General features: G+C 42.6%; 1 protein-coding gene across 1 annotated transcript in view; it reads right to left on the minus strand.

Moving 5' to 3' along the window:
- Positions 1–2,771: 2,771 nt before the first annotated feature.
- Positions 2,772–26,909, minus strand: part of LOC308098979 (integrin alpha-3-like) — a 33,047-nt gene continuing 8,909 nt past the window's right edge. The window contains exon 6 of the mRNA XM_080447470.1: positions 2,772–2,826. The gene's annotated coding sequence lies outside the window, so the exon portion shown is untranslated. The remainder of the gene's footprint in view (positions 2,827–26,909) is intronic.

Below are 26,909 nucleotides of genomic sequence, written 5' to 3' on the forward strand. Positions count from 1 at the left end.
AATGAATGGGGTCAGATAACAGCATGTTAGCATTTTGTAGCAATGCTAGTGGAAATGAATGGGGTCAGATAACAGCATGTTAGCATTTTGTAGCAATGCTAGTGGAAATGAATGGGGTCAGATAAGAGCATGTTAGCATTTTGTAGCAATGCTAGTGGAAATGAATGGGTCAGAAAACGGCATGATAGCATTTCGTAGCAATGCTAATGGAAATGAATGGGGTCAGATAAGAGCATGTTAGCATTTTGTAGCAATGCTAATGGAAATGAATGGGTCAGAAAACGGCATGATAGCATTTTGTAGCAATGCTAATGGTAATGAATGGGTCAGATAACAGCATGTTAGCATTTAGGGATCAGTAGGTCTCAGACAGAGTATTGGAATGTGGCCCGTAGGTCTCAGACAGAGTATTGGAACGTGGCCCGTAGGTCTCAGACAGAGTATTGGAACGTGGCCTGTAGGTATCAGTAGGTCTCAGACAGAGTATTGGAACGTGGCCCGTAGGTCTCAGACAGAGTATTGGAACGTGGCCTGTAGGTATCAGTAGGTCTCAGTAGGTCTCAGACAGAGTGTTGGAACGTGGCCCGTAGGTCTCAGACAGAGTATTGGAACGTGGCCTGTAGGTATCAGTAGGTCTCAGACAGAGTATTGGAACGTGGCCGGTAGGTCTCAGTAGGTCTCACACAGAGTATTGGAACGTGGCCTGTAGGTATCAGTAGGTCTCAGACAGAGTATTGGAACGTGGCCGGTAGGTCTCAGTAGGTCTCAGACAGAGTGTTGGAACGTGGCCTGTAGGTATCAGTAGGTATCAGACAGAGTGTTGGAACGTGTAGGTATCAGGTATCACGGTAGGTATCAGCAGGTCTCAGTAGGTCTCAGACAGAGTGTTGGAACGTGGCCCGTTGGTATCAGTAGGTATCAGTAGGTCTCAGTAGGTCTCAGACAGAGTGTTGGAACGTGTAGGTATCAGGTATCACGGTAGGTATCAGTAGGTCTCTAGTCTCGCGTGGCCAGACTGTTCTCTCCCACAATGTTCTAATGTTCCCGGTCATACAGTCTGGGACTCTGAAGCTCTGATCTTGATTAGAATATAAAGCGGATGTGAAGCCTCCTCCCCACTTCCGTTTCGTCTTTACAGTCGCACAAATGTATCCTGATAGAAATCAAAATCCTCAGTATATTTATCTTGCTGCTTATCAGAAATTAAATTAAAAAATAAAATGTAAATATATTTTAAAAATATATTTTCGTGAACGGATTTCGGGAGGTGTAGTTCCAGACTCTCAATCTGGGAACCCATCGTCAAATAAATAGGAAAAACAACGCCCTCTGCTGTTTTTCACTTATTCATTTGACTCTGGGCAGAGCTGTACGGAGGACTCAGGGAAACCGGGGTTTTGGTCTGCCTTCAGCCTTCCACTTCCGGTGGTGCGACTATATTTTCATTCCCACTAACAATATTTCTCCACGGAACACTAACACCATTTCTCCCAAAGAACATGGATCGTTTAGAAGCCCACTTGTTTCTATGATGAAAGAGCAAGTTAAAATGCTTTCCGTGGTTTTGTCGGCTCCGAGGACGCTATTGTTAAATGAGTTTCGGTTTGTTTCCAGTGGGGAACGAGCCGCACACATGTAAATCTCGCCCACTACATTTGATTGGGTAAAGCGCGGCCTGCTTCCTGATCTGATGGCACGACCACGTGTAGCCAATATGCATGGGTTCTCAACACGGCTACCGACAGATTCAAGCACAGCGATGGATCTGTTCTTGAGAGATTACCAGACTCTCTCTATATAACATTCAGGAGGTGTAGTTCCAGACTCTATATAACATTCAGGAGGTGTAGTTCCAGACTCTATATAACATTCAGGAGGTGTAGTTCCAGACTCTATATAGCATTCAGGAGGTGTAGTTCCAGACTCTATATAACATTCAGGAGGTGTAGTTCCAGACTCTATATAACATTCAGGAGGTGTAGTTCCAGACTCTATATAACATTCAGGAGGTGTAGTTCCAGACTCTATATAGCATTCAGGAGGTGTAGTTCCAGACTCTATATAACATTCAGGAGGTGTAGTTCCAGACTCTATATAACATTCAGGAGGTGTAGTTCTAGACTCTATATAACATTCAGGAGGTGTAGTTCCAGACTATATATAACATTCAGGAGGTGTAGTTCCAGACTCTATATAGCATTCAGGAGGTGTAGTTCTAGACTCTATATAGCATTCAGGAGGTGTAGTTCCAGACTCTATATAACAGGAGGTGTAGTTCCAGACTCTATATAACAGGAGGTGCAGTTCCAGACTCTATATAACAGGAGGTGTAGTTCCAGACTCTATATAACAGGAGGTGTAGTTCCAGACTCTATATAGCATTCAGGAGGTATAGTTCCAGACTCTATATAACAGGAGGTGTAGTTCCAGACTCTATATAACAGGAGGTGTAGTTCCAGACTATATAACAGGAGGTGTAGTTCCAGACTCTATATAACATTCAGGAGGTGTAGTTCCAGACTCTATATAACATTCAGGAGGTGTAGTTCTAGACTCTATATAACATTCAGGAGGTGTAGTTCTAGACTCTATATAACAGGAGGTGTAGTTCCAGACTCTATATAGCATTCAGAGATTGTGGAATAGTTGTCTGGCTACGCAAGACTAGCAGGTCTCAGACCAGGTGGTGATCCATTTGTTTTGCTTCCGCTTCCTGTTTGTGGAGGAAGTGATGTCGTCCTGGATGAGGAAGCCGTCGGCGGTACAATGATTCTTCCCCGCCACCGTGCCCTGGTGCAAAGCCACGCCCCTCTGGAAGAAACCACACTGACATACGCACACACACACACGCACACACACACACACACACACACACACACACACACACACACACACACACACACACACACACACACATTCACTAAACATTCTGTCAGTTTAGTGACGTGATTCAGAAAAAACTAATGTAATTGCGACAATATCATGCTTTGTTATTGTCACTGGAACGTTAATGTCACACTAGTGAACAGAGTAGTGAACAGAGTAGTGAACAGAGTAGTGAACAGAGTAGTGAACACACTAGTGAACAGACTAGTGAACAGAGTAGTGAACACACTAGTGAAAAGACTAGAGCAGGTTGTGTGTTGAACTGGAAGGACGGACAGAATGTTGGAAGAAAAATACAAGGCAGTCGGTTAATCAGTCAGCCAGTCCAAGGCACTGGACCAACAGCTAGAGATGGACGGACAGAGCAAGATCATCGTTTAGTGTTTAGGGTTTAGAGTAACCAAAAACCAAACATGTGTCTTAAGCCTGACAAAAATTCGAGGACGTATGTCAAGATTAATTCATCTTCAATAGACTTGACTGCTGTGACGGTGTCTATCATCTTCGTGGAGAATGTGGAGATTCAACACGCGTTGTGATTCCTAGAATCTTAACTAAATGCTTTTAATTTTTTAGAACAAACTGCTAGAATAACAACTAAACGTTCAGTTTTTATGTTCCACATATCTGAACAAACTGCTAGAATAACAACTAAATGTTCAGTTTTTATGTTCCACATATCTGAACAAACTGCTAGAATAACAACTAAACGTTCAGTTTTTATGTTCCACATATCTGGAAAACACATTTAGTTCTTATTGAGATTTATTGTCTTCTTTGATGTAATAAAGCTCTTTAACCACTAGATGTCAGGCTTCACACACATTTGGGATTGGAGTTTGGTAAATAAGGAATTTCCACAAGAATTTGTGATGCAGACAGACAGACAGACAGACAGACAGACAGACAGACAGACAGACAGACAGACAGACAGACAGACAGACAGACAGACAGACAGACAGACAGACAGACAGTCAGTCACAGTGAATCAGTCAGTCAGTCAGTCAGTCAGTCAGTCAGTCAGTCAGTCAGTCAGTCACAGTGAATCAGTCAGTCAGTCAGTCAGTCAGTCAGTCAGTGAATCAGTCAGTCAGTCACTCACAGTGAATCAATCAGTCAGTCAGTCAGTCAGTGAATCAGTCAGTCAGTCAGTGAATCAGTCAGTCAGTCAGTCACTCATAGTGAATCAGTCAGTCAGTCAGTCAGTCAGTCAGTGAATCAGTCAGTCAGTCAGTCAGTCAGTCAGTGAATCAGTCAGTCAGTCAGTCAGTCAGTCAGTGAATCAGTCAGTCAGTCAGTCAGTCAGTCAGTGAATCAGTCAGTCAGTCAGTCAGTCAGTCAGTGAATCAGTCAGTCAGTCAGTCAGTCAGTCAGTCAGTCAGTCACAGTGAATCAGTACAAATCAGTCAAATAGAAATCACAAAGCCTTAATAACAGAAATAGTCTATGTAAGTTTAATTAATTGCACAACATGACACCCCTTATTCAAAACAGATGGCGAATGCATTCTTCTCTTTATAGGGCCTACACAGGTAATACCACAAACTACCTGAGAGACCTCTATGAATTGAATCTCAGTCAGCAGTCAGTCAAAGTGAATCAGTCAGTCAGTCAAAGTGAATCAGTCAGTCAGTGAATCAGTCAGTCAGACAGTCAGTCACAGTGAATCAGTCAGTCAGTCAGTCAGTCAGTCAGTGAATCAGTCAGTCAGTCAGTCAGTCAGTCAGTCAGTCAGTCAGTGAATCAGTCAGTCAGTCAGTCAGTCAGTCAGTCAGTCAGTCAGTCAGTCAGTCAGTCACAGTGAATCAGTCAGTCAGTCAGTCAAAGTGAATCAGTCAGTAAGTGAATCAGTCAGTCAGTCACAGTGAATCAGTCAGTCAGTCAGTCAGTCAGTCAGTCAGTGAATCAGTCAGTCAGTCAGTCAGTGAATCAGTCAGTCAGTCAGTCAAAAACAACATCACAACAGATCAGGTGAGAGCTCTAAGATCATTAGCTAACAACCAGGACATTGTGATTAAGCCTGCAGACAAAGGGAGTCGTATAGTCATTTTGGACAGACAACAATATGTTTTTGAGGGTTTAAGACAGTTGAATAACTCAAATCACTATGTGGAATTGGAGGCACCCATTTTTGAACAAACAGCAATAGAAGTTGGGGAAATCATCACCGAATTAAGAGAGAAAAAGTTTATAGACCAAAAACAAGAGAAATACCTACGGGGCGAAAATTCCCCAAGAGCTAGAATTCTCTATCTTTTACCCAAAATCCACAAGGACCCGAGTACCTGGACTATTCCTTATGAAATTCCACCTGCTCGCCCAATCGTCTCGGATTGTAACTCAGAAACATATGCCACAGCAGAATTTATTGAATTCTACTTAAACTCTAGAGACTCTTTAGAAAATCCTCTAGGTCAGACATTTCAAACTGTTCAGAAAACAAAAATACAAAAATGTGACCTATTACCAACAGTTTTACAAATACACCATGTAGGTGTTTCGTTTTTTCTGTTAGATTTTAATTAGAGTAAAACAAAAAATTCCAAAAATGGAACAAATGTTCCCCTCTCTGACAAAGTAGGACAGGTGAGACAGGTGTGCCTCCAGGAGTGGCGTTCCCCCTACCTCAGCTGCCTAAGAGTCAAATAGAAATCACAAACCTTTAAAACAGAAATAGTCTATGTAAGTTTAATTACACAGTCAGTGGGGCAAACGCAGTCCCCACCAATATTATTTACGATTCTGTGCTTATCGGTACATAACTCGGACGGCGCAGAGTCGACTAGCAGACCATCGGCCGGTCGCCGCGGGCACTCGCGCCTTGAGGCGCTCGGGCGCGACTCCTCGGCCTCAAGGTCTGCTGAGTCGGCGCGCCTCTGTCATGGTCAAACTTTATTTTAAATGGAACTCACAAAGCCTTAATAACATAAATAGTTTATGTAAGTTTAATTAATTGCAAAACATGACACCTCTTATTCAAAACAGATGGCGAATGCACCTTCTCTTTATAGGGCCTACACAGATAGTACCACAAACTACCTGTGAGGCCTCTTTGAATTGAATCTCATAGTCAGCAGTCAGTCAAGCTAGTACCTCTGATTTTGTGAGGGGAGTCATCTAAAGCAAACTTTAGTTATGCACATTTGCAAGCATGGAGGTATATTCATGCTTGCAAAATGTTTATAACATTTCCTAAAAACCTAACCATGTTTATACATATATATAAACAAAGATTCAACACAAAGAATAGACCATACATATGGAACAGAGAAACATGCCTGAACATGAACAGGCCTAAAACAGGCACATGAGTCATCAAAGGGCCCCAGCAGGATGGGCCATCAACAGCACCAACCAATGAGGACAGTGGCCACAGAGAAGCCACTCCCACAACAGAAACACATAAATACAGGAAAGAAGACACAGGAATTCATTCTCACCCGGAGAATCGCATCTGATGAAGTACAATAAACAGTACGAAAACGTTTATGCATTTGAGAATGAACCGACGGACCCATGGACAAGGACAGGCCTGGCGGGAAAGAGCCAGACCAGATGGAGAAACCAGGAACAACCACAATCCCAGGAGGGATATGGAACCAAACCAGGTAAGCCAGGTAGGTAGGCACAGACAAACCTACATACACACACCACATGGAGAGAGAAACAATGATTTTCACAAATCAATTAGAGGGATAAACAACTTGATTGTTGCACTACACCATTCACAGAATGTAAACATAGACAAATACCCAGAGAGTATTGCTAGAAAAGAACAAGAACTGATGGATTTTATAAAACCAGCAAAACCAACAGAGAGAACCTTACTGCTACTACAAGGAAGTGCAAAGAATTGGTCTTACACCACTTTGTTAATATTAATAGAACACTTTAACACATTGATTGAAAACACAAAAAAGGACCTATCCCAGTGCTTAACACGGGAATACGACAGGGCCTTCTCCATTGCCACTAAATGGGCAAGAAAAAATCTAGGAAGGCGCCTAACAGAGAAGACACTGGGCTTAGCCCGTACAGCAGTAACAGAATTATATAGCACAAAAGCACACACCACAACACACCCCACACCACAGGTCCCCCGTCCTCCCCCATCCCCGTCCTCCCCTCCTTCCTTTCCCTCTACAGGCAACCCAGGCACGGTAGAAACAAGAGAAGACCCAACTGGAGGAATGGGGACCGTAGCAGCAACAACACAGGGCCCAGTAGAACTAACACAGGAAGAGTTCCCAGACCTGCCTACAACAAGCAGCAGAACACCCGAGGAGCCATGGGCAGAGATTGGACCGAATGGAAACCAAAGGAAACAGAAGGTCACTAACAGAACAGAACAGAACCCAAGAAACACACCCAAACCACAGAGGGATAATCCCACCAGGGGGCAAACTACACCACCCAGAGACACACCCCAGAGGACAACCCAGGAGAGGAGGAACAGTGAAGGGAACCAGACAATACCAGAGGGACCTACCGAAGACACTAATACACAGAGGGAGGCCCCAGCACGAGAAGAAACCAACGAGACAGAACCAAGAAAACCACGCCACTGGAGAGGCTTAAATAAGGAAACCAAACACAAATGGAGATTAGTACCAAACCGAGACATCATCATAATTGGAGACTCCAACCTGTCTCGGATCCCGACAATCACAGATGACAGAGTCCAGATAGAATCCTACTCTGGAATGAACCTGGAATGGGCCGAAACAGTCCTGAGCAAGGCTGAGAAAAATGAGACGGCCACACACCTCATCATCTCGGTGGGAATTAACAACAAGAACCAAAGAACTAGAAAAACAAGCCACACAGCCTTGAAGAAACTCCGCACAACAGCCAAAAAACAATTCCCCTGCGCAGACAGACGCATAGCACTAATCAACTACTCAGAAAGCCTAGGAACTGACCCGAAGAATATTCTGATAAGCCTAAATGAAGAAATAAAGAAAGAGCCCCACCTCCCAAAATTGCCCGCAACCCACTTCAAAACAGGATCAGACAACGTCCACTGGGAAGAAGACACAGCCAAACTGATGCTACAGCACTGGCTCAACTCTTTAAACTAATACGGCCCGACAGCTCAAACCGGCAGGGCCTTATGGAGTCGGATATAATTAATCTGTCTCATTTTTTCCGACCAAACGAACACCAGAAAACACTTTTGGAAAAAGGTTTGTCATTCGTCCCCACCCTGGACATCTACAAACAACAATCACAAAGCTTGAGAATAGATGTGTCAAAATACCATCGCAGACTCAAATTAGCTACACATTTTGGAGTTGGAAACAACACGGAAATTCCGCGCTTCCACCTTCCATCATACTGGGAACCAGAGGAGGACAAAATACCGGACAACCTAAAACAATTGATCCAGATGGACAGAGCCACAGTACAAAATGTACCAGGACACCTGAGAGAAAAAAATAACATCACAACAGATCAGGTGAGAGCTCTAAGATCATTAGCTAACAACCAGGACATTGTGATTAAGCCTGCAGACAAAGGGAGCCGTATAGTCATTTTGGACAGACAACAATATGTTTTTGAGGGTTTAAGACAGTTGAATAACTCAAATCACTATGTGGAGTTGGAGGCACCCATTTTTAAACAAACAGCAATAGAAGTTGGGGGTGTCATCACCGAATTAAGAAAGAAAAAATTTATAGATCAGAAACAAGAGAAGTACCTACGGGGCGAAAATTCCCCAAGAGCTAGAATTCTCTACCTTTTACCCAAAATCCACAAGGATCCTAGTACATGGACTATTCCTTATGAAATTCCACCTGGTCGCCCAATTGTTTCGGATTGTAACTCAGAAACATATGCCACAGCAGAATTTATTGAATTCTACTTAAACCCACTATCTGTAAAACATCCAAGCTACATTAAGGATACATATGACTTTATTGATAAAATAAAAAACATCACAGTGCCTCAGGGGGCCATTTTGTTTTCAATAGATGTTGACAGTTTGTACACCAATATAAACACAGTGGCGGGGCTGAAGGCAATCAGAGATATCTTTATAAAGTACCCTGACAGACAAAGACCAGACGCAGAACTATTAAAATTGCTAGAATTAAATTTGACCAAAAACGATTTCACATTTGATGGGAAAACCTTCCTTCAGATCAGTGGAACAGCCATGGGAAAGAAATTTGCACCATCTTATGCCAACATTTATTTGGCTTTGTGGGAAGAAACCGCACTCAAAAAGTGCAGATTCAAACCCACACATTATTTCAGGTTTCTAGATGATATTTTTGGAGTTTTTGAGCACTCCACAGAGGAATTTGAGCAGTTCATCCAAATCCTAAACACACATCATGCCTCAATAACAGTGAAATATGTAACTAACAAAGAACATATTGACTTCCTGGATGTGACAGTCTTCAAAGGAAAAGACTTCAATACCACCGGCAAACTGGATTTAAGGGTATTTTTTAAGGAGACTGATACACATGCATTGCTCCACAAAACTTCCTTCCACCCAACCCATTGTTTTGCAGGAATAGTCAAGTCACAGCTCCTACGTTTCAAGAGAATCTGCACACAAGCAGCAGATTTTGAAAAAGCCTACAAAACTCTGTTCACAGCATTAAGGAAACGTGGATATACAAGAACATTTCTCAGGAAAGCATACAACACGTTCCAGGAAGTGAAAATAAGAAATGAGAAACCCACACTAGCTTTAGTAACCACATTTTCTAGCCAAAGTTTACTGGCAAACAGAGCCATCAAAAGAAACTTTGAAAACAGGGGAGGGGACCTCTTACAGAACTTCAACATAATCTCGGCCTACAGGAGAAACAAAAACTTAAAAGACCACTTGGTCCACAGCAAATTGAAACCATGGAACCAGGTAATTAGGACAAGGCCTAACTACTTTAGCCCAAAACAAACTGTTAAAAACAGGACAAACAAAAATATAATTATCCTAAGACAGAACATCACATACAACACCAGAAATTGTGTTTATCTGATTACTTGCCAAGTATGTGGATTACAATATGTAGGAGAGACGAGCAACTCCATAGCAATTAGAATAAGCCAACATAAATATACCATTAATAATGAAAAGGATACCCATTTGTTAATTGTTCAACACTTTATGACACATGGAATTGAGGCTATAAAGGTATGTGGCTTGGAATACAATGACCGCTGGACAATTGGACAGAGAAGATTCCATGAAAAAGAATGGATCACAAGACTTAGCACAAAATATCCAGGTGGTTTAAACTTTTAAACTGCCCAACAGAACTGAAACCCTTCACAAATTCTCACTAAACTAAACAATGGAGTTGATCACCTACATCAAACCACATAGTTGAGTGGGAGATCTCATTGTTGAGTTAGTGAGAATATTAATGAAGACACATTGATACCAAGAGCCATCAGCAATTGGGCCATCAACAGGGAGCTCATTGTCTTCCAAAATGGAGGTGTGAACAGCAGAACTGTAGATATGCTAACTGGATTCCAAGCTTGTAACCTTTTAGCACCTATCCCTTAGTTATAAAATATAATGTAAACACATCTTTAACTGGAATTAAGAAAGAGTGGAAATAATTTTAAATCCGAGGGTCTGCGGTTACCATGACTCAGAGAATTGACGCCTCTGCCCTGCACAGTCAAACAGAAATCACAAACCTTTAAAACAGAAATAGTCTATGTAAGTTTAATTACACAGTCAGTGGGGCAAACGCAGTCCCCACCAATATTATTTACGATTCTGTGCTTATCGGTACATAACTCGGACGGCGCTGAGTCGACTAGCAGACCATCGGCCGGTCGTCGCGGGCACTCGCGCCTCGAGGCGCTCGGGCGCGACTCCTCGGCCTCAAGGTCTGCTGAGTCGGCGCGCCTCTGTCATGGTCAAACTTTATTTTAAATGGAACTCACAAAGCCTTAATAACATAAATAGTTTATGTAAGTTTAATTAATTGCAAAACATGACACCTCTTATTCAAAACAGATGGCGAATGCACCTTCTCTTTATAGGGCCTACACAGATAGTACCACAAACTACCTGTGAGGCCTCTTTGAATTGAATCTCATAGTCAGCAGTCAGTCAGTCAGTCACAGTGAATCAGTCAGTCAGTCAGTCAGTCAGTCAGTCAGTGAATCAGTCAGTCAGTCACTCACAGTGAATCAATCAGTCAGTCAGTCAGTCAGTGAATCAGTCAGTCAGTCAGTGAATCAGTCAGTCAGTCAGTCACTCATAGTGAATCAGTCAGTCAGTCAGTCAGTCAGTCAGTGAATCAGTCAGTCAGTCAGTCAGTCAGTCAGTGAATCAGTCAGTCAGTCAGTCAGTCAGTCAGTGAATCAGTCAGTCAGTCAGTCAGTCAGTCAGTGAATCAGTCAGTCAGTCAGTCAGTCAGTCAGTGAATCAGTCAGTCAGTCAGTCAGTCAGTCAGTCAGTCAGTCACAGTGAATCAGTACAAATCAGTCAAATAGAAATCACAAAGCCTTAATAACAGAAATAGTCTATGTAAGTTTAATTAATTGCACAACATGACACCCCTTATTCAAAACAGATGGCGAATGCATTCTTCTCTTTATAGGGCCTACACAGGTAATACCACAAACTACCTGAGAGACCTCTATGAATTGAATCTCAGTCAGCAGTCAGTCAAAGTGAATCAGTCAGTCAGTCAAAGTGAATCAGTCAGTCAGTGAATCAGTCAGTCAGACAGTCAGTCACAGTGAATCAGTCAGTCAGTCAGTCAGTCAGTCAGTGAATCAGTCAGTCAGTCAGTCAGTCAGTCAGTCAGTCAGTCAGTGAATCAGTCAGTCAGTCAGTCAGTCAGTCAGTCAGTCAGTCAGTCAGTCAGTCAGTCACAGTGAATCAGTCAGTCAGTCAGTCAAAGTGAATCAGTCAGTAAGTGAATCAGTCAGTCAGTCACAGTGAATCAGTCAGTCAGTCAGTCAGTCAGTCAGTCAGTGAATCAGTCAGTCAGTCAGTCAGTGAATCAGTCAGTCAGTCAGTCAAAAACAACATCACAACAGATCAGGTGAGAGCTCTAAGATCATTAGCTAACAACCAGGACATTGTGATTAAGCCTGCAGACAAAGGGAGTCGTATAGTCATTTTGGACAGACAACAATATGTTTTTGAGGGTTTAAGACAGTTGAATAACTCAAATCACTATGTGGAATTGGAGGCACCCATTTTTGAACAAACAGCAATAGAAGTTGGGGAAATCATCACCGAATTAAGAGAGAAAAAGTTTATAGACCAAAAACAAGAGAAATACCTACGGGGCGAAAATTCCCCAAGAGCTAGAATTCTCTATCTTTTACCCAAAATCCACAAGGACCCGAGTACCTGGACTATTCCTTATGAAATTCCACCTGCTCGCCCAATCGTCTCGGATTGTAACTCAGAAACATATGCCACAGCAGAATTTATTGAATTCTACTTAAACTCTAGAGACTCTTTAGAAAATCCTCTAGGTCAGACATTTCAAACTGTTCAGAAAACAAAAATACAAAAATGTGACCTATTACCAACAGTTTTACAAATACACCATGTAGGTGTTTCGTTTTTTCTGTTAGATTTTAATTAGAGTGAAACAAAAAATTCCAAAAATGGAACAAATGTTCCCCTCTCTGACAAAGTAGGACAGGTGAGACAGGTGTGCCTCCAGGAGTGGCGTTCCCCCTACCTCAGCTGCCTAAGAGTCAAATAGAAATCACAAACCTTTAAAACAGAAATAGTCTATGTAAGTTTAATTACACAGTCAGTGGGGCAAACGCAGTCCCCACCAATATTATTTACGATTCTGTGCTTATCGGTACATAACTCGGACGGCGCAGAGTCGACTAGCAGACCATCGGCCGGTCGCCGCGGGCACTCGCGCCTTGAGGCGCTCGGGCGCGACTCCTCGGCCTCAAGGTCTGCTGAGTCGGCGCGCCTCTGTCATGGTCAAACTTTATTTTAAATGGAACTCACAAAGCCTTAATAACATAAATAGTTTATGTAAGTTTAATTAATTGCAAAACATGACACCTCTTATTCAAAACAGATGGCGAATGCACCTTCTCTTTATAGGGCCTACACAGATAGTACCACAAACTACCTGTGAGGCCTCTTTGAATTGAATCTCATAGTCAGCAGTCAGTCAAGCTAGTACCTCTGATTTTGTGAGGGGAGTCATCTAAAGCAAACTTTAGTTATGCACATTTGCAAGCATGGAGGTATATTCATGCTTGCAAAATGTTTATAACATTTCCTAAAAACCTAACCATGTTTATACATATATATAAACAAAGATTCAACACAAAGAATAGACCATACATATGGAACAGAGAAACATGCCTGAACATGAACAGGCCTAAAACAGGCACATGAGTCATCAAAGGGCCCCAGCAGGATGGGCCATCAACAGCACCAACCAATGAGGACAGTGGCCACAGAGAAGCCACTCCCACAACAGAAACACATAAATACAGGAAAGAAGACACAGGAATTCATTCTCACCCGGAGAATCGCATCTGATGAAGTACAATAAACAGTACGAAAACGTTTATGCATTTGAGAATGAACCGACGGACCCATGGACAAGGACAGGCCTGGCGGGAAAGAGCCAGACCAGATGGAGAAACCAGGAACAACCACAATCCCAGGAGGGATATGGAACCAAACCAGGTAAGCCAGGTAGGTAGGCACAGACAAACCTACATACACACACCACATGGAGAGAGAAACAATGATTTTCACAAATCAATTAGAGGGATAAACAACTTGATTGTTGCACTACACCATTCACAGAATGTAAACATAGACAAATACCCAGAGAGTATTGCTAGAAAAGAACAAGAACTGATGGATTTTATAAAACCAGCAAAACCAACAGAGAGAACCTTACTGCTACTACAAGGAAGTGCAAAGAATTGGTCTTACACCACTTTGTTAATATTAATAGAACACTTTAACACATTGATTGAAAACACAAAAAAGGACCTATCCCAGTGCTTAACACGGGAATACGACAGGGCCTTCTCCATTGCCACTAAATGGGCAAGAAAAAATCTAGGAAGGCGCCTAACAGAGAAGACACTGGGCTTAGCCCGTACAGCAGTAACAGAATTATATAGCACAAAAGCACACACCACAACACACCCCACACCACAGGTCCCCCGTCCTCCCCCATCCCCGTCCTCCCCTCCTTCCTTTCCCTCTACAGGCAACCCAGGCACGGTAGAAACAAGAGAAGACCCAACTGGAGGAATGGGGACCGTAGCAGCAACAACACAGGGCCCAGTAGAACTAACACAGGAAGAGTTCCCAGACCTGCCTACAACAAGCAGCAGAACACCCGAGGAGCCATGGGCAGAGATTGGACCGAATGGAAACCAAAGGAAACAGAAGGTCACTAACAGAACAGAACAGAACCCAAGAAACACACCCAAACCACAGAGGGATAATCCCACCAGGGGGCAAACTACACCACCCAGAGACACACCCCAGAGGACAACCCAGGAGAGGAGGAACAGTGAAGGGAACCAGACAATACCAGAGGGACCTACCGAAGACACTAATACACAGAGGGAGGCCCCAGCACGAGAAGAAACCAACGAGACAGAACCAAGAAAACCACGCCACTGGAGAGGCTTAAATAAGGAAACCAAACACAAATGGAGATTAGTACCAAACCGAGACATCATCATAATTGGAGACTCCAACCTGTCTCGGATCCCGACAATCACAGATGACAGAGTCCAGATAGAATCCTACTCTGGAATGAACCTGGAATGGGCCGAAACAGTCCTGAGCAAGGCTGAGAAAAATGAGACGGCCACACACCTCATCATCTCGGTGGGAATTAACAACAAGAACCAAAGAACTAGAAAAACAAGCCACACAGCCTTGAAGAAACTCCGCACAACAGCCAAAAAACAATTCCCCTGCGCAGACAGACGCATAGCACTAATCAACTACTCAGAAAGCCTAGGAACTGACCCGAAGAATATTCTGATAAGCCTAAATGAAGAAATAAAGAAAGAGCCCCACCTCCCAAAATTGCCCGCAACCCACTTCAAAACAGGATCAGACAACGTCCACTGGGAAGAAGACACAGCCAAACTGATGCTACAGCACTGGCTCAACTCTTTAAACTAATACGGCCCGACAGCTCAAACCGGCAGGGCCTTATGGAGTCGGATATAATTAATCTGTCTCATTTTTTCCGACCAAACGAACACCAGAAAACACTTTTGGAAAAAGGTTTGTCATTCGTCCCCACCCTGGACATCTACAAACAACAATCACAAAGCTTGAGAATAGATGTGTCAAAATACCATCGCAGACTCAAATTAGCTACACATTTTGGAGTTGGAAACAACACGGAAATTCCGCGCTTCCACCTTCCATCATACTGGGAACCAGAGGAGGACAAAATACCGGACAACCTAAAACAATTGATCCAGATGGACAGAGCCACAGTACAAAATGTACCAGGACACCTGAGAGAAAAAAATAACATCACAACAGATCAGGTGAGAGCTCTAAGATCATTAGCTAACAACCAGGACATTGTGATTAAGCCTGCAGACAAAGGGAGCCGTATAGTCATTTTGGACAGACAACAATATGTTTTTGAGGGTTTAAGACAGTTGAATAACTCAAATCACTATGTGGAGTTGGAGGCACCCATTTTTAAACAAACAGCAATAGAAGTTGGGGGTGTCATCACCGAATTAAGAAAGAAAAAATTTATAGATCAGAAACAAGAAAAGTACCTACGGGGCGAAAATTCCCCAAGAGCTAGAATTCTCTACCTTTTACCCAAAATCCACAAGGATCCTAGTACATGGACTATTCCTTATGAAATTCCACCTGGTCGCCCAATTGTTTCGGATTGTAACTCAGAAACATATGCCACAGCAGAATTTATTGAATTCTACTTAAACCCACTATCTGTAAAACATCCAAGCTACATTAAGGATACATATGACTTTATTGATAAAATAAAAAACATCACAGTGCCTCAGGGGGCCATTTTGTTTTCAATAGATGTTGACAGTTTGTACACCAATATAAACACAGTGGCGGGGCTGAAGGCAATCAGAGATATCTTTATAAAGTACCCTGACAGGCAAAGACCAGACGCAGAACTATTGAAATTGCTAGAAATAAATTTGACCAAAAACGATTTCACATTTGATGGGAAAACCTTCCTTCAGATCAGTGGAACAGCCATGGGAAAGAAATTTGCACCATCTTATGCCAACATTTATTTGGCTTTGTGGGAAGAAACCGCACTCAAAAAGTGCAGATTCAAACCCACACATTATTTCAGGTTTCTAGATGATATTTTTGGAGTTTTTGAGCACTCCACAGAGGAATTTGAGCAGTTCATCCAAATCCTAAACACACATCATGCCTCAATAACAGTGAAATATGTCACTAACAAAGAACATATTGACTTCCTGGATGTGACAGTCTTCAAAGGAAAAGACTTCAATACCACCGGCAAACTGGATTTAAGGGTATTTTTTAAGGAGACTGATACACATGCATTGCTCCACAAAACTTCCTTCCACCCAACCCATTGTTTTGCAGGAATAGTCAAGTCACAGCTCCTACGTTTCAAGAGAATCTGCACACAAGCAGCAGATTTTGAAAAAGCCTACAAGACTCTGTTCACAGCATTAAGGAAACGTGGATATACAAGAACATTTCTCAGGAAAGCATACAACACGTTCCAGGAAGTGAAAATAAGGAATGAGAAACCCACACTAGCTTTAGTAACCACATTTTCTAGCCAAAGTTTACTGGCAAACAGAGCCATCAAAAGAAATTTTGAAAACAGGGGAGGGGACCTCTTACAGAACTTCAACATAATCTCGGCCTACAGGAGAAACAAAAACTTAAAAGACCACTTGGTCCACAGCAAATTGAAACCCTGGAACCAGGTAATTAGGACAAGGCCTAACTACTTTAGCCCAAAACAAACTGTTAAAAACAGGACAAACAAAAATATAATTATCCTAAGACAGAACATCACATACAACACCAGAAATTGTGTTTATCTGATTACTTGCCAAGTATGTGGATTACAATATGTAGGAGAGACGAGCAACTCCATAGCAATTAGAATAAGCCAACATAAATATACCATTAATAATGAAAAGGATACCCATTTGTTAATTGTTCAACACTTTATGACACATGGAATTGAGGCTATAAAGGTATGTGGCTTGGAATACAATGACCGCTGGACAATTGGACAGAGAAGATTCCATGAAAAAGAATGGATCACAAGACTTAGCACAAAATATCCAGGTGGTTTAAACTTTTAAACTGCCCAACAGAACTGAAACCCTTCACAAATTCTCACTAAACTAAACAATGGAGTTGATCACCTACATCAAACCACATAGTTGAGTGGGAGATCTCATTGTTGAGTTAGTGAGAATATTAATGAAGACACATTGATACCAAGAGCCATCAGCAATTGGGCCATCAACAGGGAGCTCATTGTCTTCCAAAATGGAGGTGTGAACAGCAGAACTGTAGATATGCTAACTGGATTCCAAGCTTGTAACCTTTAGCACCTATCCCTTAGTTATAAAATATAATGTAAACACATCTTTAACTGGAATTAAGAAAGAGTGGAAATAATTTTAAATCCGAGGGTCTGCGGTTACCATGACTCAGAGAATTGACGCCTCTGCCCTGCACAGTCAAACAGAAATCACAAACCTTTAAAACAGAAATAGTCTATGTAAGTTTAATTACACAGTCAGTGGGGCAAACGCAGTCCCCACCAATATTATTTACGATTCTGTGCTTATCGGTACATAACTCGGACGGCGCTGAGTCGACTAGCAGACCATCGGCCGGTCGTCGCGGGCACTCGCGCCTCGAGGCGCTCGGGCGCGACTCCTCGGCCTCAAGGTCTGCTGAGTCGGCGCGCCTCTGTCATGGTCAAACTTTATTTTAAATGGAACTCACAAAGCCTTAATAACATAAATAGTTTATGTAAGTTTAATTAATTGCAAAACATGACACCTCTTATTCAAAACAGATGGCGAATGCACCTTCTCTTTATAGGGCCTACACAGATAGTACCACAAACTACCTGTGAGGCCTCTTTGAATTGAATCTCATAGTCAGCAGTCAGTCAGTCACAGTGAATCAGTACAAATCAGTCAAATAGAAATCACAAAGCCTTAATAACAGAAATAGTCTATGTAAGTTTAATTAATTGCACAACATGACACCCCTTATTCAAAACAGATGGCGAATGCATTCTTCTCTTTATAGGGCCTACACAGGTAATACCACAAACTACCTGAGAGACCTCTATGAATTGAATCTCAGTCAGCAGTCAGTCAAAGTGAATCAGTCAGTCAGTCAAAGTGAATCAGTCAGTCAGTGAATCAGTCAGTCAGACAGTCAGTCACAGTGAATCAGTCAGTCAGTCAGTCAGTCAGTCAGTGAATCAGTCAGTCAGTCAGTCAGTCAGTCAGTCAGTCAGTCAGTGAATCAGTCAGTCAGTCAGTCAGTCAGTCAGTCAGTCAGTCAGTCACAGTGAATCAGTCAGTCAGTCAGTCAAAGTGAATCAGTCAGTAAGTGAATCAGTCAGTCAGTCACAGTGAATCAGTCAGTCAGTCAGTCAGTCAGTCAGTCAGTGAATCAGTCAGTCAGTCAGTCAGTGAATCAGTCAGTCAGTCAGTCAAAAACAACATCACAACAGATCAGGTGAGAGCTCTAAGATCATTAGCTAACAACCAGGACATTGTGATTAAGCCTGCAGACAAAGGGAGTCGTATAGTCATTTTGGACAGACAACAATATGTTTTTGAGGGTTTAAGACAGTTGAATAACTCAAATCACTATGTGGAATTGGAGGCACCCATTTTTGAACAAACAGCAATAGAAGTTGGGGAAATCATCACCGAATTAAGAGAGAAAAAGTTTATAGACCAAAAACAAGAGAAATACCTACGGGGCGAAAATTCCCCAAGAGCTAGAATTCTCTATCTTTTACCCAAAATCCACAAGGACCCGAGTACCTGGACTATTCCTTATGAAATTCCACCTGCTCGCCCAATCGTCTCGGATTGTAACTCAGAAACATATGCCACAGCAGAATTTATTGAATTCTACTTAAACTCTAGAGACTCTTTAGAAAATCCTCTAGGTCAGACATTTCAAACTGTTCAGAAAACAAAAATACAAAAATGTGACCTATTACCAACAGTTTTACAAATACACCATGTAGGTGTTTCGTTTTTTCTGTTAGATTTTAATTAGAGTAAAACAAAAAATTCCAAAAATGGAACAAATGTTCCCCTCTCTGACAAAGTAGGACAGGTGAGACAGGTGTGCCTCCAGGAGTGGCGTTCCCCCTACCTCAGCTGCCTAAGAGTCAAATAGAAATCACAAACCTTTAAAACAGAAATAGTCTATGTAAGTTTAATTACACAGTCAGTGGGGCAAACGCAGTCCCCACCAATATTATTTACGATTCTGTGCTTATCGGTACATAACTCGGACGGCGCAGAGTCGACTAGCAGACCATCGGCCGGTCGCCGCGGGCACTCGCGCCTTGAGGCGCTCGGGCGCGACTCCTCGGCCTCAAGGTCTGCTGAGTCGGCGCGCCTCTGTCATGGTCAAACTTTATTTTAAATGGAACTCACAAAGCCTTAATAACATAAATAGTTTATGTAAGTTTAATTAATTGCAAAACATGACACCTCTTATTCAAAACAGATGGCGAATGCACCTTCTCTTTATAGGGCCTACACAGATAGTACCACAAACTACCTGTGAGGCCTCTTTGAATTGAATCTCATAGTCAGCAGTCAGTCAAGCTAGTACCTCTGATTTTGTGAGGGGAGTCATCTAAAGCAAACTTTAGTTATGCACATTTGCAAGCATGGAGGTATATTCATGCTTGCAAAATGTTTATAACATTTCCTAAAAACCTAACCATGTTTATACATATATATAAACAAAGATTCAACACAAAGAATAGACCATACATATGGAACAGAGAAACATGCCTGAACATGAACAGGCCTAAAACAGGCACATGAGTCATCAAAGGGCCCCAGCAGGATGGGCCATCAACAGCACCAACCAATGAGGACAGTGGCCACAGAGAAGCCACTCCCACAACAGAAACACATAAATACAGGAAAGAAGACACAGGAATTCATTCTCACCCGGAGAATCGCATCTGATGAAGTACAATAAACAGTACGAAAACGTTTATGCATTTGAGAATGAACCGACGGACCCATGGACAAGGACAGGCCTGGCGGGAAAGAGCCAGACCAGATGGAGAAACCAGGAACAACCACAATCCCAGGAGGGATATGGAACCAAACCAGGTAAGCCAGGTAGGTAGGCACAGACAAACCTACATACACACACCACATGGAGAGAGAAACAATGATTTTCACAAATCAATTAGAGGGATAAACAACTTGATTGTTGCACTACACCATTCACAGAATGTAAACATAGACAAATACCCAGAGAGTATTGCTAGAAAAGAACAAGAACTGATGGATTTTATAAAACCAGCAAAACCAACAGAGAGAACCTTACTGCTACTACAAGGAAGTGCAAAGAATTGGTCTTACACCACTTTGTTAATATTAATAGAACACTTTAACACATTGATTGAAAACACAAAAAAGGACCTATCCCAGTGCTTAACACGGGAATACGACAGGGCCTTCTCCATTGCCACTAAATGGGCAAGAAAAAATCTAGGAAGGCGCCTAACAGAGAAGACACTGGGCTTAGCCCGTACAGCAGTAACAGAATTATATAGCACAAAAGCACACACCACAACACACCCCACACCACAGGTCCCCCGTCCTCCCCCATCCCCGTCCTCCCCTCCTTCCTTTCCCTCTACAGGCAACCCAGGCACGGTAGAAACAAGAGAAGACCCAACTGGAGGAATGGGGACCGTAGCAGCAACAACACAGGGCCCAGTAGAACTAACACAGGAAGAGTTCCCAGACCTGCCTACAACAAGCAGCAGAACACCCGAGGAGCCATGGGCAGAGATTGGACCGAATGGAAACCAAAGGAAACAGAAGGTCACTAACAGAACAGAACAGAACCCAAGAAACACACCCAAACCACAGAGGGATAATCCCACCAGGGGGCAAACTACACCACCCAGAGACACACCCCAGAGGACAACCCAGGAGAGGAGGAACAGTGAAGGGAACCAGACAATACCAGAGGGACCTACCGAAGACACTAATACACAGAGGGAGACCCCAGCACGAGAAGAAACCAACGAGACAGAACCAAGAAAACCACGCCACTGGAGAGGCTTAAATAAGGAAAACAAACACAAATGGAGATTAGTACCAAACCGAGACATCATCATAATTGGAGACTCCAACCTGTCTCGGATCCCGACAATCACAGATGACAGAGTCCAGATAGAATCCTACTCTGGAATGAACCTGGAATGGGCCGAAACAGTCCTGAGCAAGGCTGAGAAAAATGAGACGGCCACACACCTCATCATCTCGGTGGGAATTAACAACAAGAACCAAAGAACTAGAAAAACAAGCCACACAGCCTTGAAGAAACTCCGCACAACAGCCAAAAAACAATTCCCCTGCGCAGACAGACGCATAGCACTAATCAACTACTCAGAAAGCCTAGGAACTGACCCGAAGAATATTCTGATAAGCCTAAATGAAGAAATAAAGAAAGAGCCCCACCTCCCAAAATTGCCCGCAACCCACTTCAAAACAGGATCAGACAACGTCCACTGGGAAGAAGACACAGCCAAACTGATGCTACAGCACTGGCTCAACTCTTTAAACTAATACGGCCCGACAGCTCAAACCGGCAGGGCCTTATGGAGTCGGATATAATTAATCTGTCTCATTTTTTCCGACCAAACGAACACCAGAAAACACTTTTGGAAAAAGGTTTGTCATTCGTCCCCACCCTGGACATCTACAAACAACAATCACAAAGCTTGAGAATAGATGTGTCAAAATACCATCGCAGACTCAAATTAGCTACACATTTTGGAGTTGGAAACAACACGGAAATTCCGCGCTTCCACCTTCCATCATACTGGGAACCAGACGAGGACAAAATACCGGACAACCTAAAACAATTGATCCAGATGGACAGAGCCACAGTACAAAATGTACCAGGACACCTGAGAGAAAAAAATAACATCACAACAGATCAGGTGAGAGCTCTAAGATCATTAGCTAACAACCAGGACATTGTGATTAAGCCTGCAGACAAAGGGAGCCGTATAGTCATTTTGGACAGACAACAATATGTTTTTGAGGGTTTAAGACAGTTGAATAACTCAAATCACTATGTGGAGTTGGAGGCACCCATTTTTAAACAAACAGCAATAGAAGTTGGGGTTGTCATCACCGAATTAAGAAAGAAAAAATTTATAGATCAGAAACAAGAGAAGTACCTACGGGGCGAAAATTCCCCAAGAGCTAGAATTCTCTACCTTTTACCCAAAATCCACAAGGACCCTAGTACATGGACTATTCCTTATGAAATTCCACCTGGTCGCCCAATTGTTTCGGATTGTAACTCAGAAACATATGCCACAGCAGAATTTATTGAATTCTACTTAAACCCACTATCTGTAAAACATCCAAGCTACATTAAGGATACATATGACTTTATTGATAAAATAAAAAACATCACAGTGCCTCAGGGGGCCATTTTGTTTTCAATAGATGTTGACAGTTTGTACACCAATATAAACACAGTGGCGGGGCTGAAGGCAATCAGAGATATCTTTATAAAGTACCCTGACAGTCAAAGACCAGACGCAGAACTATTGAAATTGCTAGAAATAAATTTGACCAAAAACGATTTCACATTTGATGGGAAAACCTTCCTTCAGATCAGTGGAACAGCCATGGGAAAGAAATTTGCACCATCTTATGCCAACATTTATTTGGCTTTGTGGGAAGAAACCGCACTCAAAAAGTGCAGATTCAAACCCACACATTATTTCAGGTTTCTAGATGATATTTTTGGAGTTTTTGAGCACTCCACAGAGGAATTTGAGCAGTTCATCCAAATCCTAAACACACATCATGCCTCAATAACAGTGAAATATGTCACTAACAAAGAACATATTGACTTCCTGGATGTGACAGTCTTCAAAGGAAAAGACTTCAATACCACCGGCAAACTGGATTTAAGGGTATTTTTTAAGGAGACTGATACACATGCATTGCTCCACAAAACTTCCTTCCACCCAACCCATTGTTTTGCAGGAATAGTCAAGTCACAGCTCCTACGTTTCAAGAGAATCTGCACACAAGCAGCAGATTTTGAAAAAGCCTACAAGACTCTGTTCACAGCATTAAGGAAACGTGGATATACAAGAACATTTCTCAGGAAAGCATACAACACGTTCCAGGAAGTGAAAATAAGGAATGAGAAACCCACACTAGCTTTAGTAACCACATTTTCTAGCCAAAGTTTACTGGCAAACAGAGCCATCAAAAGAAATTTTGAAAACAGGGGAGGGGACCTCTTACAGAACTTCAACATAATCTCGGCCTACAGGAGAAACAAAAACTTAAAAGACCACTTGGTCCACAGCAAATTGAAACCATGGAACCAGGTAATTAGGACAAGGCCTAACTACTTTAGCCCAAAACAAACTGTTAAAAACAGGACAAACAAAAATATAATTATCCTAAGACAGAACATCACATACAACACCAGAAATTGTGTTTATCTGATTACTTGCCAAGTATGTGGATTACAATATGTAGGAGAGACGAGCAACTCCATAGCAATTAGAATAAGCCAACATAAATATACCATTAATAATGAAAAGGATACCCATTTGTTAATTGTTCAACACTTTATGACACATGGAATTGAGGCTATAAAGGTATGTGGCTTGGAATACAATGACCGCTGGACAATTGGACAGAGAAGATTCCATGAAAAAGAATGGATCACAAGACTTAGCACAAAATATCCAGGTGGTTTAAACTTTTAAACTGCCCAACAGAACTGAAACCCTTCACAAATTCTCACTAAACTAAACAATGGAGTTGATCACCTACATCAAACCACATAGTTGAGTGGGAGATCTCATTGTTGAGTTAGTGAGAATATTAATGAAGACACATTGATACCAAGAGCCATCAGCAATTGGGCCATCAACAGGGAGCTCATTGTCTTCCAAAATGGAGGTGTGAACAGCAGAACTGTAGATATGCTAACTGGATTCCAAGCTTGTAACCTTTTAGCACCTATCCCTTAGTTATAAAATATAATGTAAACACATCTTTAACTGGAATTAAGAAAGAGTGGAAATAATTTTAAATCCGAGGGTCTGCGGTTACCATGACTCAGAGAATTGACGCCTCTGCCCTGCACAGTCAAATAGAAATCACAAACCTTTAAAACAGAAATAGTCTATGTAAGTTTAATTACACAGTCAGTGGGGCAAACGCAGTCCCCACCAATATTATTTACGATTCTGTGCTTATCGGTACATAACTCGGACGGCGCTGAGTCGACTAGCAGACCATCGGCCGGTCGCCGCGGGCACTCGCGCCTTGAGGCGCTCGGGCGCGACTCCTCGGCCTCAAGGTCTGCTGAGTCGGCGCGCCTCTGTCATGGTCAAACTTTATTTTAAATGGAACTCACAAAGCCTTAATAACATAAATAGTTTATGTAAGTTTAATTAATTGCAAAACATGACACCTCTTATTCAAAACAGATGGCGAATGCACCTTCTCTTTATAGGGCCTACACAGATAGTACCACAAACTACCTGTGAGGCCTCTTTGAATTGAATCTCATAGTCAGCAGTCAGTCAAGCTAGTACCTCTGATTTTGTGAGGGGAGTCATCTAAAGCAAACTTTAGTTATGCACATTTGCAAGCATGGAGGTATATTCATGCTTGCAAAATGTTTATAACATTTCCTAAAAACCTAACCATGTTTATACATATATATAAACAAAGATTCAACACAAAGAATAGACCATACATATGGAACAGAGAAACATGCCTGAACATGAACAGGCCTAAAACAGGCACATGAGTCATCAAAGGGCCCCAGCAGGATGGGCCATCAACAGCACCAACCAATGAGGACAGTGGCCACAGAGAAGCCACTCCCACAACAGAAACACATAAATACAGGAAAGAAGACACAGGAATTCATTCTCACCCGGAGAATCGCATCTGATGAAGTACAATAAACAGTACGAAAACGTTTATGCATTTGAGAATGAACCGACGGACCCATGGACAAGGACAGGCCTGGCGGGAAAGAGCCAGACCAGATGGAGAAACCAGGAACAACCACAATCCCAGGAGGGATATGGAACCAAACCAGGTAAGCCAGGTAGGTAGGCACAGACAAACCTACATACACACACCACATGGAGAGAGAAACAATGATTTTCACAAATCAATTAGAGGGATAAACAACTTGATTGTTGCACTACACCATTCACAGAATGTAAACATAGACAAATACCCAGAGAGTATTGCTAGAAAAGAACAAGAACTGATGGATTTTATAAAACCAGCAAAACCAACAGAGAGAACCTTACTGCTACTACAAGGAAGTGCAAAGAATTGGTCTTACACCACTTTGTTAATATTAATAGAACACTTTAACACATTGATTGAAAACACAAAAAAGGACCTATCCCAGTGCTTAACACGGGAATACGACAGGGCCTTCTCCATTGCCACTAAATGGGCAAGAAAAAATCTAGGAAGGCGCCTAACAGAGAAGACACTGGGCTTAGCCCGTACAGCAGTAACAGAATTATATAGCACAAAAGCACACACCACAACACACCCCACACCACAGGTCCCCCGTCCTCCCCCATCCCCGTCCTCCCCTCCTTCCTTTCCCTCTACAGGCAACCCAGGCACGGTAGAAACAAGAGAAGACCCAACTGGAGGAATGGGGACCGTAGCAGCAACAACACAGGGCCCAGTAGAACTAACACAGGAAGAGTTCCCAGACCTGCCTACAACAAGCAGCAGAACACCCGAGGAGCCATGGGCAGAGATTGGACCGAATGGAAACCAAAGGAAACAGAAGGTCACTAACAGAACAGAACAGAACCCAAGAAACACACCCAAACCACAGAGGGATAATCCCACCAGGGGGCAAACTACACCACCCAGAGACACACCCCAGAGGACAACCCAGGAGAGGAGGAACAGTGAAGGGAACCAGACAATACCAGAGGGACCTACCGAAGACACTAATACACAGAGGGAGACCCCAGCACGAGAAGAAACCAACGAGACAGAACCAAGAAAACCACGCCACTGGAGAGGCTTAAATAAGGAAAACAAACACAAATGGAGATTAGTACCAAACCGAGACATCATCATAATTGGAGACTCCAACCTGTCTCGGATCCCGACAATCACAGATGACAGAGTCCAGATAGAATCCTACTCTGGAATGAACCTGGAATGGGCCGAAACAGTCCTGAGCAAGACTGAGAAAAATGAGACGGCCACACACCTCATCATCTCGGTGGGAATTAACAACAAGAACCAAAGAACTAGAAAAACAAGCCACACAGCCCTGAAGAAACTCCGCACAACAGCCAAAAAACAATTCCCCTGCGCAGACAGACGCATAGCACTAATCAACTACTCAGAAAGCCTAGGAACTGACCCGAAGAATATTCTGATAAGCCTAAATGAAGAAATAAAGAAAGAGCCCCACCTCCCAAAATTGCCCGCAACCCACTTCAAAACAGGATCAGACAACGTCCACTGGGAAGAAGACACAGCCAAACTGATGCTACAGCACTGGCTCAACTCTTTAAACTAATACGGCCCGACAGCTCAAACCGGCAGGGCCTTATGGAGTCGGATATAATTAATCTGTCTCATTTTTTCCGACCAAACGAACACCAGAAAACACTTTTGGAAAAAGGTTTGTCATTCGTCCCCACCCTGGACATCTACAAACAACAATCACAAAGCTTGAGAATAGATGTGTCAAA

This window comes from Gymnoscopelus braueri, assembly GCF_963280865.1.
Source record: "Gymnoscopelus braueri genome assembly, chromosome: 13".
Taxonomy (NCBI): domain Eukaryota; kingdom Metazoa; phylum Chordata; class Actinopteri; order Myctophiformes; family Myctophidae; genus Gymnoscopelus; species Gymnoscopelus braueri.